Source organism: Helianthus annuus, chromosome 9 (assembly GCF_002127325.2).
Source record: "Helianthus annuus cultivar XRQ/B chromosome 9, HanXRQr2.0-SUNRISE, whole genome shotgun sequence".
NCBI lineage: Eukaryota > Viridiplantae > Streptophyta > Magnoliopsida > Asterales > Asteraceae > Helianthus > Helianthus annuus.
This window is the reverse complement of record NC_035441.2, coordinates 140,637,599-140,657,081: the sequence shown is the minus strand read 5'-3', so window position 1 is coordinate 140,657,081 and position 19,483 is coordinate 140,637,599. Positions and strand designations below refer to the sequence as shown.

At 36.4% G+C, this 19,483-nt stretch overlaps 1 pseudogene; it reads left to right on the top strand.

Moving 5' to 3' along the window:
- Positions 1 to 1,840: 1,840 nt before the first annotated feature.
- LOC110876498 lies at positions 1,841 to 6,982 on the top strand (annotated as a pseudogene).
- The last annotated feature ends 12,501 nt before the right edge of the window (positions 6,983 to 19,483 follow it).

The window sequence follows — 19,483 nt, the reverse complement described above, 5'->3', positions numbered from 1 at the left end:
AAAATCATGACAAATAATTAAACAGCCAAGTGTTAGACGAAAGGCCGACCAGGTCATAATTGCTGGCCGAACGGCTAGGCTGTTCGAACAGCCCAGCCGATCGAACATACCAGCCGATCGGCCGGGCCAGCCGATCGGCTAGCACATGGTTCCACATTTTTCAATTTCATGAAGTATGCTATTGACGAAGCGATGTTCGATCGAGTACGCTACTCGATTGGTAAACATTACTCTTCGGATCATGAGATACTATGCTTCAACACTTAATCGATTTTTGCAACTCGTTCGTAGCATGGAATGCCAGCCGATCGAACAGGTTTTCGATCGAGTGACATTCTGCTGAGAACCACTTCTGAAGTTCCTAACCGATTGGTTAAGCCGGCCGATCGAACAGACCGTTCGATCGATCGACCTGAAAGGTAAGAACACTTCAGTGTTCTCAAATGCTACAACAAAAACTTCAAAAGTTCAAACCATCATACACAAACACATCTGAGGAAGAAACAATCCACTCAAATGGACCAGCCGATCGAGCCTACCGGCCGATCGAACAGGACTGTTCAAACAAACTTTCAAGCCGGACGAACAACCCGTTCGATCGAACCTGCTGTTCGATCGACCAGGCTATTCGATCCATTTACACTTGTTTGCATTTCCGCGTTACTCATTGTTGTGCTATCGAACTATTCAGGCTAACCCTACTCTCAGCGCTCCCTTCAATCCATAACCAATCACTGTGAGTATACTCGAACCCTTTTTGCTTTAGCACTTTTGGGTGTTACATACGTTACCTATCAAAATCACAATCGAACACACTATTCAAACTATTTGAACGCTAACCGATTGCATGTATTACGTGACTAAATGTATGCTTGTTGTTATGTTTACACGTGGAATGCTGTCTACCTGCCTTAGCAACATAGTACTATAGTTTGGACTCAGCACCCGTTTACACGGGGGTTGTTAAGGACAATTACTTGCATGGTTTACGGTGGTAATCATGTATTGCGAACTGTCTCGGACAGTCAACCCGCAGTCGTTGGTATCGATAGGTCCATGTTGATAATTAACATGCATCATTTCCCTCTGTGTACGTGCTGGTTATGCGTAAACTATTCGAACTCTATATGCTATTATCAAACTTGTATGCTCACCTTTACATTTTATGTATTGACTTTATTTTAACGTATGTGACAGGTGTTTAGGATGCTTACTTGCTCTATCTGCTGTGAAATCGAGGCTAGGAAAGAGTCTAGAAACCAAGACAATTTATATTTATGTACTTAAATCTGAGTTGTCGGAACATGTTTTTGTTTGAAGAATATCTATGTCTGTAATAACTAAATTTATCTTATGGGTCACGGTATAGGACGTGATATTTAAACTATTCGGTAATAATAGTTGTTATGGAATTTCTTTGAACAATCTGTTTCGCTCAGTGCCATGCCCCGATGATTCCGCCATCGGTTGGGGTGTGACATTTATCATCTTCAACCCTTGCTATTATGTGTCAATTGAATGGAGCGCCACGATTGTAACCATCCTGTTGATGGATTCTCCGCCCGTTTTGTTGACAAAAATAATATGTTTCAATTGAATGGAGCGTCACGATTATTGGGTTGCCTGATACATTATAGTAAGATTGTTTTGCTGATTTTTGTTTTAATTTTTAAATGTGTTTGTTTAATATTAGGTTAGGATGTTGATTTTGTTAAATTTGAGATGTTAGGGTTTGTTTAATCAACGAATCAAATAGAGATTGAGTCGAGAATTCCGGTGAATTAGCAGACAACGTTAGTAATAGGGTTCTAAAGGTATATCACTGGTACTAGTTTCCGAGATGACGGTGGTGATGGTTGATGATAACAGAGATGACAGTGGTGATACTTATACCAATTCAGTCGTCTCTTCTATGAATCAATTGTTATATTTTCGGTTTTTCAATACAGATATCATTTGAGGTCCTGATTACTTAGATTTAGGCTCTTAAATTAGGGCTGAATTTATGATTTTTTTGTATACCAGATGAATTAGCGTTGGGTTCTTCTAACAAACACATTGACTGGAGCGAGTACATCGATGTTGATGTCAATGATTTTTCAATTGGTGATGATGAAGGTAAGTTGTTCATTGTAATATTTTGAATTCTATGATTATAAGTGTTGTTTGATCGTTTTATGTATTAGTTTTTATGGTTTCTTGATTTTAAATAATGTTGAGTTTGTGGGTTTTGATTTTTCGTTGGTCTTTCAAAGAATTTTGTTTCGATTTTTCAGCCATGTGTACTTTTTTTGTCTAGAAAACTCAGAGATATTTGACGAATGATGCGGCATCTTTATCAGGTGATAGAATTTTCATTTTACTGGCCCTTTCCATGATTTTTTTCTGTTTGATATGGTAAGAGCAGAGCTATTTGTTTTCCACGACATATTAAGTGTAATGGAGGAATGACTGAACTCTAACGACTTCTAGATGCTCATGTTCCGGTCATGATTCAACTTCAAATTTTAAAGGATAATCTCTTTTTACAGATGCAAAGTGGCAAGATATCTCAAGGCAACACTTGTGACTTTAGACATTAGTGGAAGTCAACATGAACCTGGTGATTGGAGGTTAGTACCACCAAAACCTTTAGTGCTTTAAAATAGAGTTTTTTTTTTAATATTTGGTTTATATATAACCTACTTTTAAACAAAAGATTGATTGTCACACTCTAAGATTATCTAATAACCAGTTTGGTGATAATTTAACACTAAAAATATGTTACTTGTAGGAACTTTGGAGATATTCAATGGGATGTATAGCCATGTTTGGAACACTTGAGCTACAACAAGAGGTTCGGGAAGTGGTTAACTCAATTTTGGTTTTGTATTTAAAATGTTGGTATCATATTTATTCTAAGAAGATGTTTCGGTTACATCAGGTAATTGACGCTAATATGTAATGTTCGTATTTGTAATTGGTTTAGAACTTTGTTTCAATGATTAAATATTGTTTTTGATGATTTCATTTATGTTTAGACCGTTTCAAGATGTGAAGATCCGATACCAGCAAAAGAAAGATGTTTGGTTTTGCTACGTTTATACTTCCAGAGACCGTGAAAGCAATTTTGGCAAAGGGAAACCCACACTTCTTAAGTGATTCATGGGTTATTGTTGAACCGTACAAAAAACGGGTAAAATACTAGATAAGTATCACACGTTGTCTGTTTTGTTTTTTTATTTTTCATGTTCGTTTGTTAATCTATACCTCTATACTATTTAATAAATCAAAACAAATGGGGGACACATGGTAGTGAAATAAGCAATCACAATTGGGTTTTGCCGCCTAAAGTGAAGATCTGGAATACTATCACGAGTGATCTGACCCATCTGGCTTATCCCAATCTGTTTCATCGTTAAACGTTCCTTTTCAAACCTTTACAAGCGTTGCTGCTCCCAAATCTGTTGTCCTCCATTGATCATCGCCTCCGGTTATAGATTTTTGGTATGTTTCTTCAACACTAACAAATTTTCTTTTGAAAGTTTTTTTTATGATTTTGTTGTTCAGTGGTCCAATTAAGCTCTGTGTTCTCTTTTCTCACCATTCATCCATCCATGAATCATTGGCTCTTTTCATTTGATTTCAACAGGTATGATCGCTTCATCGGTTCCACAGGTTGAAATTAGAAGTTTAATATTTTTTTCTGCGAATCTATTTGAAATCGTTTCATTTCTTTACCAATCTGTATATTGTTTGTAACTATTGGTTGACCAGAGGTATATGCTGCCCGAGAGATCAATGGAATTTACATACACAAAGACAGATATCTTTAGGAGGAAGAGGAAAAAAAGATAAATTTTCATGAACTTGTAGTTAGCATGATTGAAATTTTTATTCTCTTTATTTTTATTGAAATTTTGTGACTTTTTTTTGACAACTTAATGCAGGAAATGGCTGAGAAATAGACCACATGGAACTTGACAATGAATCTAGGGGTAAGGTATAAATTCTCAACAGGAGTTTATCCGAGAGTAATGCACCTTATGATGAATCTAGGGGTAAGGTAATATATTTATCCGAGAGTAATGCACCTTATGATATAAATTCTCAACAGGAGTTGGGGACCACGAGGTTTAATCTGTTTACTGGTTTTCAAACGTTTCATCAGAGAGAACAAAGCTTTAAGTGTAACAACTCTCACTAAAATCAATAATTAGGATGATAATTAGACAATAAGAAAACCCTAATTGAGACACCCAAATAATTCTGCATTAGCCCTAAAATTTTCAGAACAATCAGGATCAGGATCAGGGCCCCTAAAACTCAAGAGGGGCAAAACCTAGTTGGATGTTTATCTACTTAAAACGTTGTTTAAATCTAATTGGACCAAATTTTGACTCAGCAAGGCTAGTCCCACGCGTGGCAACCCTATGACCCAAGGTGTCCCCTTACGGACCGTAAAGGGTTAGGCTTACGGTCCGTAAGCTAGTCCAAAATCGAGTATAAATAGCAGAACATTGGCACTTGATTCTGGGCATTTGAACGACGCTCAAATTCTCAATTGACGTCGAGTTATAGTAGAATTAGTTCAATAACACACAGTTCACGAAGTGCTGCCGCAATCAGGGTAATAACTCGATCGCTATTACGATTCATTTTCCGACCGATCAATATATCCAATGGATGTTTAAGTGCCGCCCACATTAGGGTTATACTTTGTCGTTCGTCGTTAAATCGATGGATGTTTAAGTATCGCACTTTGTCGTTCGTTGTGAGAATTTGATCTCGTGAGTTATCGTAAATGCTTTATTGATTATTAACCCAGTTTTGTGTGCATGGTTATTTAAATTAGGTTAACAAGGCTAATCAGTAGGCTTATACTCTGCTCGTTAAATCTGCAATGTGAGTCATTCTCTTTTTCTCAAATGTTTTACAATACTCCAAATTACTTTCAAAAGTTATAATTACAGGGACTAAGTCATGGATATCTTGATTTATTGGTTAGTGGGGGTATTGTGCACATTACTAATTTTCTCCCAGTTAGGTTCATTGACCTACTTGGGATAATCACTGTTAGGTTCATTGACCTACAGGGATAATCATCGCTATTTAGGTTCATTGATCTAATAGTGGTATGACCATCGTCACCATTGTGACATGTCACCATTGTGACATAGAGCCAGATAAATAAAAGATATAAACCATTGTAATCGCTCTTATGCTGTAATTAATAACTACGCATCATTTTATATAAATAGAATGATTCACTCAGTATTTCCCCGCTGACAAAACCTTTTTCAAACATGTTTCAGGTAATCTGTTGTGAGCAAAGAAAAGTGCCATGAAGCACTACAAGCTTAGAAAAGTGGCTCAATGTAAATAAATAAAGAAACATGATTTGAGAAATAAAAGATTTCCTCGTGAAATCACATTATTGTAAATTATGGGATTTTATCCCCAAATTATGTAAACGAGCAGTTTTAATACTAAAAGATCCTGTTTTAAAAAGACTTCCGCTGTCGCCTAAATTAAATACCGCAGGATTTCTGTCCCGCGGCTCCTGAAACGGGTCAAACCGGGTCGGGGGCCGTGACATTAAGGTTATAGCCTCTTTTAACCTAATAGTAAAAAGTTTTGCTTCCTGTAATTATCATTGGCTTATTTCATTAATAATTTTATTAATAACTCATAATACAGGTGAATGAAACTGCATCTGTACACTGTGGTTTCTACAGCGAAGACGGAGGCTTTACAATATCAGACGAAGACAAAAGTTACATGCAAACTTGCAAAAGCGTAGTTTCTACTTGCGCATTTGGTGGTGAAGATAATCTTTACCAACCTATTCGGATGTCAGATACATCACTTCAGAAGGTCTGCATATAAGCATATTCAAATGCAAAATTCATATTAATACAAATCTTCCTTTTTAATAATCTCACATGATAGATTCATGCAGGTCTTCTATGTAGCATTTTGGGATGAAATTACTCTTGCAACACAAAAATAACAGGGGCATGTATTTAACGAAGATCGTTTTATCGGCAAATGGCGTATTGTTATCGTTAAAAATCTTCCTTTTAGAGATCAGAGGCTGAACCGGAAAATCCCAAAGGTAAATTTTTTTTATTATTTCCACCAGTGCTTTATAGCAACATATGGGAGTATTGACTATTGCTTGATGCTGATGTCATCAGATGCTGGCGCATCGTCTCTTTCCGAATGCAAGATATTCCATATGGGTAGATTCAAAATCCCAGTTTAGGAGAGATCCATTAGGGGTATTTGAGGCACTTTTATGGCGTTCAAAATCCGTGCTTGCAATTTCTGTACATGGGGCCCGTAGTAGTGTGTATGATGAGGCAAAGGCGGTTGTCAAGAAAAACAAAGCCACCCCGGAAGAAGTGAAAGTGCAAATTACTCAATACCACCAAGATGGCCTCCCCGAAGATAAAAGATTCAATGGCAATAAAGGTATAGGGGTAATCAAGCCATTTAACGTCTATTGCTTAACGATAGCCATTTGAATGTATGAATTTTATTTTTATTTTTGTTTTTGTTTTTTTTTTTTTGTGCAGCTTTAAATGAGGCTTCTCCAATGACTAATTTATTTATGTGCCTTTGGTTCAACGAGGTTGTTAGGTTTATGTCTCGTGATCAGCTTAGCTTTCCATATGTTCTATGGCGATTGAAGGGATTAAAGAACATAAATATGTTTCCAGTTTGCACACGGAAAGATCTTGTGAATAGCATGGGTCATATACGCAAGGCTAAGCCTTTAGGTTGATGCAGATTACAGTAGCTGGTTATTGTTATTCATTGATCTTGTTATTCTGTCTTGTAGCGTTTTTTTTCCTGTGCAAAAACTATTTATAGTATTTATTATTTGTATAGGCTTGACCAGATCTAGGTGGGTTTAGATATTTTCTTGCCATTTTTGTATGGTTTGTGTAACAAATTTATCATTGTTTTGAGAGTTCATATTCTTTTATGGTGTTTCTTTTTCTTCTTCCCTCATGTTAGCTGCTCATTTGGTCCTTAACCCTACATCATCCTTGTAAAGTACTTTATTGCAATGCACAATAGTATCCCTTTTCTATGGCATTTGTTTTGCACCATGGTGCTCTGTGTATTTTATTTTGAACTCGAAGAAACTGGAATTCCAGTGACAAGTTTGCATTCGAAAATTCGAATTAGGTACAAATCTTAGCCACACTAATACTTTTAGTTTGAGACATATCTTATATGTTGCCATATAAGATCAAAACTCAAAATTACAAGGGAAGATATATTTGGGATGCCCATTGGAATTGAGATTTTGTAAATATGGAATTGGCCTCCATACTCTATATGGGCTGTAATTTAAGTGGCATCATTTAGGTTCAAGATTCTTTTTAGATTTTAGCTCGGATAGCTGCTCTGATTTAATTATCGAACGAAAACCATGGGACGTAATTCTATTTATCAAGATTCTCTTTCACAAGGTTGTCAATAGTGGTCGTTATGGTCGCTATAGCGAATAGCATATAGGTCGAAGGTCGCTACAAGGTATGTAACCATAAATAGCGGGATTTCAGTTATCTTTTATTTTTTTAAATATAAATATCGGAATTTAATCATGGCATTAGCAAAACGCTCAATAACCCGCATAGGAATTTGGTTCATCGAAGCACTCATTCGGAAATTATGACCCTACTTGATGATATTAACTTCGATAGCGATCTTGGTGTGGTGGGTGAGTTTGAAGGTTCTTTGTTTTCTGATGATACTGAAGAAGATTTGTTTTCTATGTGCCTTGATATGGATAAGTTTAATGCGTCATCCGTTAGCTGGTGAATCGTCATCAGTTGCGGTTCAAGTTTCAACAAGTTTCAGTTTGACTCCTGGGCCTGAGACCTTTGTTCCGGGCCCGAGTGAACTAAGCCGTTTAAATCTCAAACCGTTCAGTTTCAACGGTTTGTGAACACTCTTATAATGTGTTCAAGTGGATATAAATATTTACAACCTTTTAGTTGTTTATGTCAAATATATAAGTTAGTATCGTACTAAGTTCGGAACGTTTGTATACAATCTTTTTGTACAGTTCTGCAATAACAGGACCAATTGGAAAGCAATGTGCTGATCTTTGTGGCCTATAATTGCTAGTGTTGCTAATGAAAGTGTTTTAGAATTGTTTAGTAGATTGGCGAGTCGGTTTTTACGCTTTGAACTGATCTTTTCCTTTTTTTATTTGGAATTGTTAGAGTTCAATGTGAGTTGTCGGAGTGGGAGTTTAAAAGCTATCTCGGATGGTACGAACAGGTAAGTTTCATCACATTATCTTCACATCATTAGAAGTTATGTTTTAAAATTGTTTTTACCAGGTATATATTTTTTAATTTATTTGTGGCAGGTTGACTGTCATTTATTTTGTGGGCTCCATGTTGACAAGATAATTATACGGATACAATTACATACTATCACAAGGTAAGTCGGTTCATTTGTTGGTAAGAACAATTATGATCATATAAAGTGCATGTTTTGTTTTTTGTAATTTGCAAGTAATTGGATTGGTTTTTGTATGAGCAGGCATTATGGATTTATACAAATGACCAGTTCTGCCCAAAAATGTTGACATTGGTTTTTATGGATGAAAGTCGTCAAGGTATATAATCTGAAATTTATTTTTAGAAGAAAATGAAGAATGTGTATACAATTTTATATGTTGTATATAAGCATTCATTAATCAATATAATGACAAAGTTTAGAAAATAAGTCTGACCCATACTAAAACATTTTAAGTTGGCTACATTTATACTTTTGACTATTTCAATTTTAATTTATAGAACTTGTGGGAATATGCAGGTGTTACTGAAAATCGGATCATTCATTAGCTATCTATTCAATTTTATAATTAATTAAAAACATATAATACAACAAAAAGTATACTATCGTTTTATATTCGACAAAGAAGAATAACAATACCATTAGTATATAATTTGTGTGCGTGTGTGTATATATATTCACGAAATTTTTGGCTAATAAAATGATAAAAGTTAAGAGTGCCAATGATCTCTAGATCAAGTGGTGGAAGACTTGTATTTCTCTTGAGAGATGCAAGTTCAACTCCCACTTGGTGCAGAATGAGGCATTGGTGGGCATTGATAGGAGACCTAGGGAAACTTGGGTTGGATCCTTGAGGCAAACGGGTTTTACCGGTAATTTCATCGTCGTACCTACGGACGGGTGGGTTATCGGGTTTTCCCCAGATTTGATGGTGGACCCGGATTACTCTCGGAGTACTCCGTTTGGTCCAGTGGGTGCCCCGAGAGTGCTCGGGATTGATTCTGTTGGCCGTTAAAAAAAATGATAAAAGTTAGTTTTTGGTGAGAATTGTGCGAAGTGAATTTAAATGTTTGTATTAAGCCACCCGCGAAAGTCGCGGGATCTTAGACTAGTGTGATATATTTCTATGTTGTATAACATTTTTTGTGCTGGATTTTTGTACTATATTTTTGTGCTAAATTTTTTGTGCTGAATTTTTTTGCCTTAAATTTTTTTTCTCAATTTTTTTGCTGGATTTTTTGTACTGCATTTTTTGCTGAATTTTTTCGTACTATATTTTTTGTACTAGATTTTTTTGTGTTAATTTTTTTGTACTACATTTTTTGCTGAAATTTTTTCGTGCTATATTTTTTTGTACTAGATTTTTTTTTGTTAAATTTTTTGTACTAGATTTTTTGTGCTATATTTTTTTGTACTAGATTTTTTGTGCTAGATTTTTTGTACTAGATTTTTTTTGTTGTATTTTTTTTTAAACAAAAGGGGTGTCAGATGTCATTTTCATTCCTATTTATAAGGACCAAAATGCTCTTCATTCCTACTTATTAGGAGTGGCACATATCATCATCACAATCCTTCTTAGGCTAGTTAGGCAAAGATCCATTTTTTAGTGGATCCTTAGCAAGTAAACATGTTCTAAACGATAAAACAACAACAAACATCTTTTATAGTTTTAAATAAGAACAAATAACGTATGCATAAAAATTATATGTGGTAGTAATTTGATTTTAAATAATTTTGAAGTGATCATATAAGTAATTGTATAAGGTCTCCTAAATAAAAAAAAGACCCTGTGCGAGATAAAAATTTTGAGCCCTATTCACTAATTTCCATGTATTATAAACTCTCAATTATTTAATCACTAAAATTTATGTGAAAATAATTTGAATAGTTATTTTTAGCTAATTTAGGTAGTAATTTATTAATTAAAGAGAAAGACGTAGTTTACAAAATTAGGCAATCATATTCAACTAACAAGAAAAAAACCAAAAAATGAAGCTAAAATAGAGAATTTTGGGACCCCGGGATTAGAACCCACATCTCCTTGTTGTTTAAGCAAAACAGTAACCACCCCAACAAGAGTTTGTTTGTGTCATCTATCGACTCAGTGCATATATATTCTAGCTTATACAACGTAAATTCTACACAAAATTAAAAATATTTGGGCCCTGGAGGGGGTTTGGGCCTTGTGCCGTCACCCACCCTGCACCCCCTCCAGGCCGGCCTTGGTAAGGATGTGTGCGCATGTTTTTCTTCTTTGGCTTGAGTTCTTATCGCGTGAAAGAAAGGAATTTACGACAATATTAATGGGTTTATAAACATCATAGGTAGTTAAACGATAAAAGTAATTTAACCAATCAAAAGGATTTTCTATGGCTCGTGATTCAACAACTAAAATAAGTGATTCTAATGTTCCGTAAATGTTCAATGGAAAACATAAAAGATGTAAACTATTGATTAAAAAGAGAAAACTATCAAAATTGTCCCCGAGGTTTGACCAAATTTACGAGATCTATTTAAAAAAAGTTTTTTTTCTCGTCTTAACCACTAAGGTTTATAGACTGTTGCCAAATTCATCCATATCTCTAACACTATTAAAATTCAATGTTAAATGACTTCTTTACATGAACATATTGACTAACTTGGTAACATGTGTAGATAAAAAAACATTTGAATTTGAAACCAACAAAAATACAAAATTAAATATTAACTAATAATGAAGCAACTAGCTAGTGGCTGCTCCAGACCATCTTAATGGAGCAAAAAGCATAAGAGACGAGCTTGCCAGTGAAAATTACTCTAGAAATTGGAAAATACATTGTTCCCGTATGTATCTATGTTTTTCTAACATTTAAACATATTTATCTTGAGTGTTTTTGGCTGTCGATATATGAATTGTTATGCTTGGTGATAGGTTCTGTGGGATAACCCAAATTGGATCTTTACCCTTCTCATTTACAAACCCAACTTAATAAATTAAATGATTGGATAAACAACGGTGTAGGCTGCTAAACAGTTATTATATAAAGCTCTAGACAAACACTTGGAAAACAACACTACTTATGCAGATATTCGGCTAATTGTCACCCTCATTACTTGTTTGATGAGGTTTGTATTGTTGCTGCCATTTTCCGTAATTTCTAATCTTTTTTAGATATAGTAGATAAATAAAGAAAATGACAAGAATATCCCTCTTTGAATTTCAATTGTGTTAGGGTGAAAGGGATGGTTACCTCTTGAGGAGAGGCAAACTCTCCACCCAATCACATCTTAGGGTGCACGGTATGGCTTGGGTGAATGGTTCGGGGATGCCATTCACCGATCGGTGAACCATTTCCCCTAATTCGGTGACCCCCATCGGTGAACGGTGATTGCTTTTTTCGGTGAATAGTCACTGAAGTGATTGATGAGAAGGGTGAACCATTTTCAACCGTTGAGGCTATATTTTTGACCATTGCCCTCTTTGACCGTTGCCCTCTTGACCGTTACCCTTTATTTTTATATAACCCACAATTTTTAATCATTTTAATACACACAACTTTTTCAAAACATCTCTCTTTCTACACCCACAAACACCATGGATAAACAAAACAAAGGTGAACCCAAGAAAAAAGGTTCCGCTAGCCGAGGATCGGATTCAAGAAAAAAGGTTTTGCAAACGAGACAAGGTGATTTTAGAGGTCTGAGTGCACCGGTTCAAACCTCCTACGGATATTCACCAACCTCTCAACCTCAATTTTTTTACCCCCCAAACTTCACAACCGACTTTTTATAGCACCCAACCTAATTTTCCACCACAAATATTTTCACACCCAAGCTTCACAACCGAGTTCGATCCATTTGCATTTAGGACCCCGCCAATTCAATCACCAAGAGAGAATGTCGAGCGCCCACTTCCTATCTACGATGAAAACCAAGATTTAGAGGTTGTTCCCGAAACACAACATTTGGATGTAGATAGTGGCGAGAACGAAGAAGAATATGAGGATGAAGACGATGATATTGGTGAAGCAAGTGAGCCGAAACAAAAGAGAGTCAAGGCGGAGCGTCAAAGTTGGACGAAAAAAACATGAAGAGGCCTTAGCAACAAGGAAACCAACAAAAAAGGGACAGTTTTTGGAAAAAAGTTCTCGACCATAACAACGAAACGTTCGGCGGAAGTACTCGAACAGTTCATCTAGTACGTTCAAAATGGATGCCTATGTTGACTAAAATAAACTACTTCAACGGTCTTTAGCATCAAGCGGTAACATTTTTTTTTTGAACATTTAAAAAAATATTTTCCATAACATTGTTTATGTTTAATTATTTTTTACTTTATATTTATTATCTATGTAGGATCGTATTCGTGGTATTGGGTGTGGCGACGTCGACGTCATGAATAGGGCTTTAACTGATTTCAAATCAAAATATCCGAGTGGTTTTCAACATATTGAGGCATGGGAGGTCGTTCGTAAACATGACAAATGGGCACCGGTACCATTGTTGGGTGAAGAAGTGGAAGTTCAGGAGAAAAAAGAAAGTCGTCCGATTCGGATAACTACAATACGGGTACACCGGGAACTGAGTTCAATAGCGATATACCGGACATAAACGTAGACCCCTCACCAACAAGACAAAAAAAAAGAAAGAAAAGTGGCCCGCAACATCAACAACCGATAGCAAAGAGGCCCTCACCGAGAAGCCCACGCAATACACTCTTATGAAAGAAGAAAAAAAAGCACGGGCGATAAAGTTGACGTATATAAGAAAGAAACGCGAGGAAGACACCATAGCATTAGTGGCGGAACAACGCGAGGCGGTGAAACAACTTTTGTATGATCGGGATTTGGAGACATTTACTAAGTCACACGACCATGCTTCACCCGAGATGTTGCCATTTATTCTGGCGAGGAAACGAGATATCGCAAAAAAATATAATTGGCCATGCAATTTCTAAATATTAGGTTTACTATGGTTTAATTTTTTAGTTTTAGGTATGTAATGTGTTTTTTTAATTAAAAGTACTTTTATTTAGTTTAAAATATGTTTTACTTATTTATGCATAATTTCTAGAAAATAAAAAAAGAGTAAACTGCCATTTTGGTCCCTGTGGTTTGGTCACTTTTGCCACTTCAGTCCAAAACTCAAACTTTTTGCATCTGGGTCTCTGTGGTTTCAGTTTTATTGCTATTTTGGTTCAAAAATGAAATCAGGTCATATTTGTCTTAAAAAATATTGCTATTTTGTCCTTTTCCGCAGGGGCAAAATGATCATTTCTTTTTTTTATAAATAAATACCATATTTTATAAGACAAATATGACCTGATTTGCCCCTGAGAAAAATGACAAAATTGCAGGATTTTATAAGACAAATATGACTTGATTTCATTTTTGGACCAAAATGGCAATAAAACTGAAACCACAAGGACCCAGATGCAAAAGGTTTAAGTTTTGGACTAAAGTGACAAAAGTGACCAAACCTCAGGGACCAAAATGGCAGTTTACTCATAAAAAATATATAACTCAAACACCCTAGAGTGATTGAATCATACCTAGTGAGCGAGTGCAAAATGGGGAGTGGAATGGGGAGTTGACATGGCATAATATTATTGGCTAGAGAATCACCTAAACACCCTAGAGTGATTGAACCATACCCTCCACCCTTATCATATCAATTCTCTCTCTAAGCCACTCTTGCACTAAAACATATGGGGTGGTCACTAGGTAAACTATTATTTTTAAATAGAGTAAACTGCCATTATGGTCCCTGAGGTTTGGGCAGTTTTGCAACTTTAGTCCAAATCTCAAACCTTTTGCATCTGAGTTGTCATGGCCATCGGCCCCGGTTTGACCCGGTCCAGAGCCGCGACGCAGGAAATCCCGTGGTATTAATTTAAGTGACAACGGAAGTCTTTTTAAAACAGGATCTTGTAATATTAAAACTGCCCGTTTAAATAATTTAGGGATAAAACCTGGTAATTTACAATAAGGTGATTTCACTAGGAAATCTTTATTTTACGAAACATGTTTCTTTATTTATTTACATTGAGCCACTTCTCTAAGCTTGTAGTGCTTCACGGCACTTTTCTTGGATCACAATAGATCACCTGAAACATGTTTGAAAAAGGTTTTGTCAGCGGGGAAATACTGAGTGAATCATTCATTTTACTAAAAATGACACATCGGTTATAAATTACAGTATTAAGAGCGATTACAATGTTTCTGATATCAAACCAACTACCCACAGTATTTATCACTCGACCAGCCATCGGTAGCCTCATTGCCCGATGGTGTCTGTGACTATGGTCATATCACCCCTTGGCTAACTCGTTGTCCAATGGTGACGGTTATCAAGTAATGTATACAAAACCCCACATACCGGCTGTAATTTGGTGATTACATAGACTTAATCCCTGTAAGTATAACTTTGAAAATAATTTGGAGTTTTGTAAAACAGTTGATAAAAAGAGAATGACTCACATTGCAGATTTAACGAGCAGAGTATAAGCCTACTGATTAGCCTTGATTAACCTAATTTAATTCACAATACACGCAAAGGGGGTTAGTAACTAATACAACATTTACGACAATTCACGAGATTAAACCCTCACAACGATTTATAAGTGCGATACTTAAATATCCAGCGGATTCACAACGAATAACAGAGTATAGCCCGAGTTCGGACAACACTCAAACATTCAAGTCGAAATCACGATGAATAACAAGTATAAACTCAATTTGAGCAGCACTCAAACAATCGTTGGATAGTTTCAATCGATCGGACGTTGTATCGTAATAGCGATCGAGTTATTACCCTGTTTTGCGGCAGCAGTGATTCGTGAATTGTGTGTTGTGTACTGTTTCTGTTATAACTCAATGTAGAAATTGAGTTTGGACGTCGAACTAACAGCAAACTTCAAGTGCCAACATCCCCTATTTATATCTGAAAAGTGCCCCCATTCGCGCCACGCGAAGGGTTTCCTTGCGCGCGTCGCGTGGCGCGACGGGTCTATTTCCTAGCCTAGGTTGGTTTCGTGTCCAGTAGCTTTGCTGAGTTAACTGTACGATCAATTTCATTTTCTACAGCAAATATTGAAGATAAATGTCTATCAGGGTTTAACCCCCTGAGTTTAAGGGCCCTGATCCTGATTCCGATTGTTTTGAAAATTTTAGGGTTTATGCGAAATTACTTGGGTTTCTCAATTAGGGTTTCCTTAATATATAATTAACATACTAAGTATTAATTTTAGCGAAAGTTGTTACATCCTCCCCACCTTAAGAAAAATCTCGTCCTCGAGATTTATTGGAATAGATGAGGGTATTTCCGTTTCATTTCTGATTCCAGCTCCCAAGTGTATTCTGGTCCTCTCTTTGAATCCCATTTGACTTTGACTAGTACTAGTCGCTTGTGTTTGAGAAACTTGACTTTTCTATCTTCTATCTGTAGTGATTTTTCTACAAATTTTAACTTTTCATTTACCTCTATATCCTGAAGAGGTACTACCAGGGATTCGTATGATAAACATTTCTTGAGATTGGATAGATGAAATACATCATGTACTCCAGCTAGTTCTTCTGGTAGTTGTAATCGATAAGCAACTGGTCCTATTCGTTGCATTATTGAAAATGGTCCTACGTATCTTGGACTCAGCTTTCCTTTCTTACCGAATCGTACTACTCCTTTCCAAGGAGAGACTTTCAAAAGTACCTTGTCTCCGACTTGAAATTCTAGTGGTTTACGGCGATTGTCTGCATAACTTTTCTGGCGATCTCTAGCAGTCTTCAGTCTTTCTTTGATTTGAGTTATCTTATCTATGGTTTCTTGTACAATTTCTGGACCTGATAATTGACTTTCTCCTATTTCTGTCCAACAAACTGGAGTTCTGCATTTTCGTCCATACAGTGCTTCGAATGGGGCAGCTTCGATGCTTGAATGATAACTATTGTTATAGGAGAATTCAATTAAGGGTAAGTGGTTATCTCACTTACCACCAAAATCAATTACACATGCTCGGAGCATGTCTTCTAAGGTTTGTATCGTCCTTTCACTTTGTCCGTCTGTTTGAGGATGATATGCAGTACTTAAATTTAGTCGGGTTCCCATTGCTTCTTGGAAACTAGTCCAGAAATGGGAAGTAAAACGATTATCCCTATCCGATACAATGGAGAGTGGAACTCCATGTAAGGATACTACTTCGTCTACGTACAATTTTGCTAACCTTTCCATGCTAAAGGTTTCTTTCATAGGTAGGAAATGAGCTGATTTGGTTAATCGATCCACAATTACCCAAATTGCATCATTACCTTTTCTGGTTTTGGGTAACTTAGTAACAAAATCCATTGTTATGAGTTCCCATTTCCATACAGGCATTTCTAATTGTTGTAATAATCCTGAAGGTTTCTGGTGTTCTGCCTTAACTTGTGAACAAGTAAGACACTTAGATACATAACTAGCTATATCCTTTTTCATTCCTATCCACCAGAAATTATTTCTTAAATCTTGGTACATCTTATTGTTTCCTGGATGTACGGTATACCTAGATTTATGAGCTTCTTCTAAAATTTTATTTCTTAATTCTCCTTGCTTAGTTACCCAAATTTTTTTCTTGTGGAATCTCCAAATTCCATCATTTCCTTGCTCTAGTTCTTTTATGTAACCTTTCATTCCTTCAGCATCATCCTTGATTGTTGTTTCCTGAATCTTCCTCAGTTGTTCCATTAAATCAATTTGCAGATTTAATCTAAGAGCACGGACTCGTTTTTGCTTCTCCTGATACTTACGACTTAAGGCATCTGCGACTACGTTCGCCTTTCCTTCGTGATATTGAATATCACAGTCGTAATCGCTTAGGATTTCCATCCATCTTCTTTGCCTCATATTTAACTCTTTTTGCCCAAATATGTACCTTAAACTTTTATGACATGTATAAATAGTAAACTTACTTCCATACAGATAATTTCTCCAGATTTTAAGGGCAAAAATTATGGCTCCTAATTCTAAGTCATGAGTCGTATAATTTTCTTCGTGCTTTTTCAACTGCCGGGAGGCATACGCAATTACCTTCTTGCATTGCATCAACACACCTCCGAATCCTAATTTTGAAGCATCACAATATACTTCAAAATTTTCTGTTCCTTCGGGTAAGGCTAAAATTGGAGCATTCGTCAATCTGTGCTTCAAAATCTTAAAAGCTTCTTCTTGTCCAGGTCCCCATTCAAACTTAACGGCCTTACAGGTCAACTTAGTCAAAGGTACAACTATCTTAGAGAAATCCTTAATAAATCGTCTGTAGTATCCAGCTAAGCCTAGAAAACTTCTAATTTCCATAGCTGTTTGCGGGACCTTCCATTTAGTGATTGCTTCTATTTTAGCAGGATCTACGTGAATTCCTTCGTGATTCACCATGTGACCTAAGAATTGTACTTCTTGCAACCAAAATTCACATTTCGAGAATTTGGCGTAAAGCTTTTCCTTTCTTAACAAAATTAAGAGTGCATGCAGGTGCTTACAATGTTCTTCCTGACTTTTGGAGTAAATAAGTATATCGTCGATGAAAACGATTACAAATTTATCCAAGTATGGTTTACAGATCCGATTCATCATGTCCATAAATGCTGCTGGAGCATTTGTTAGTCCAAAGGGCATGACTGTAAACTCATAATGGCCATACCTAGTTCTGAAAGTAGTTTTAGGTATGTCTTCTTCTTGTACTTTCAGCTGGTGATATCCGGATCTTAGGTCTATCTTAGAAAAATACCTAGCGCCTTGGAGTTGATCAAAAATATCGTCAATCCTAGGTAATGGGTATCGATTTTTAATTGTAACCTTATTTAGTTCCCTATAATCGATACACATCCTCATTGATCCATCTTTCTTTTTCACAAACAACACTGGTGCCCCCCAAGGGGATGAACTAGGTTGTATAAATCCTTTGTTTAGTAATTCATCTAGCTGCTTTTTCAGTTCTAGCATTTCGGTGGGTGCTAATCGATAAGGTGCCTTGGATATTGGTGTAGTACCAGGAATTAGATGAATTCTAAACTCTACTTCTCTATCGGGTGGTAATCCAGGTAATTCTTCTGGAAAAACATCTGGGTATTCTAAAACTACAGGGATGTCTTGAAGTTCCTTACTTTTAGTGGTAATGATTACGGAAATCATAGACACCATTTCTTGTTTTCTTGAATAACTAGCCAACTTCATTACTGAAATGAATTTCAGTGGCTTTCGAGGTCTATCTCCTGTAATTAAAATTACCTCTCCTGTGGGGGTACGAATTTCTACGGAATTCTTATCACATAGGATTCGAGCATGGTTGGCTACCAACCAATCCATTCCTAATACCACATCGAATCCGGCTAATCTCATAGGTAACAGGTTGGCAGAAAACTTATGGCCTAATAGTTCTATCTTTCCTTCTTGAAAAACCTTATTTACGTTAACAGAATTCCCATCTGCCGTTTCGACTGTAAAAATCTGCCTAAGGGTGGTTAAGGGTAAATTAAGAGCTTGGCAGAATGAAGTATTGATAAAACTTTGGTTTGCACCAGAGTCAAATAATACTTTTGCAAACACGTCATGAACTAAGAACGTACCAGCTATTACATCTGGGATGAGTTCTGCTTCCTGGGTGGTCAGCTGGAATGCTCTGGCATTCTTCTTAGTAGCTCCGTCAGCTGGTTTGCCTTTGTTATCTGCTGGTTTAACCAATTTAGGGAATTCGGGTTTGAAATGCCCAGCTTCTCCGCAGTTATAGCAGATCCTGGTCTTTTTACTACAATCCTCCTCACGATGTCCTATCATTTTGCAAAAATTGCAGGTCACATTGCATCTTCCAAAGTGTTTCTTTCTACAATTTCCACAGAAAGGAAGATTTGAGAATTGTCCTGTTCCTCTTTTCTTAGTATTACCCATACGAAATCCTTGGGTAATCTTTTGAGCTAAATCCTTCTTTCGATCTTCTTCTCTTGTACGCACAAGTTCATCGGTTAGGGTGTTAGCTAATTCCACATCATCGTCTATAGTGCGAGGTCTCGCAGCCTTAACGATGTTACGGATTTCACTAATTAGTCCCCAAATATTGCGAGAAATGAGTACCGGTTCTGGTGAAGCCGGTGTTGGTACCACTCTAGCATATTCAAAGAATGTCGAAGTATAACCGCGACAATTTACACCCGTCATACGATGATTTAGGAAC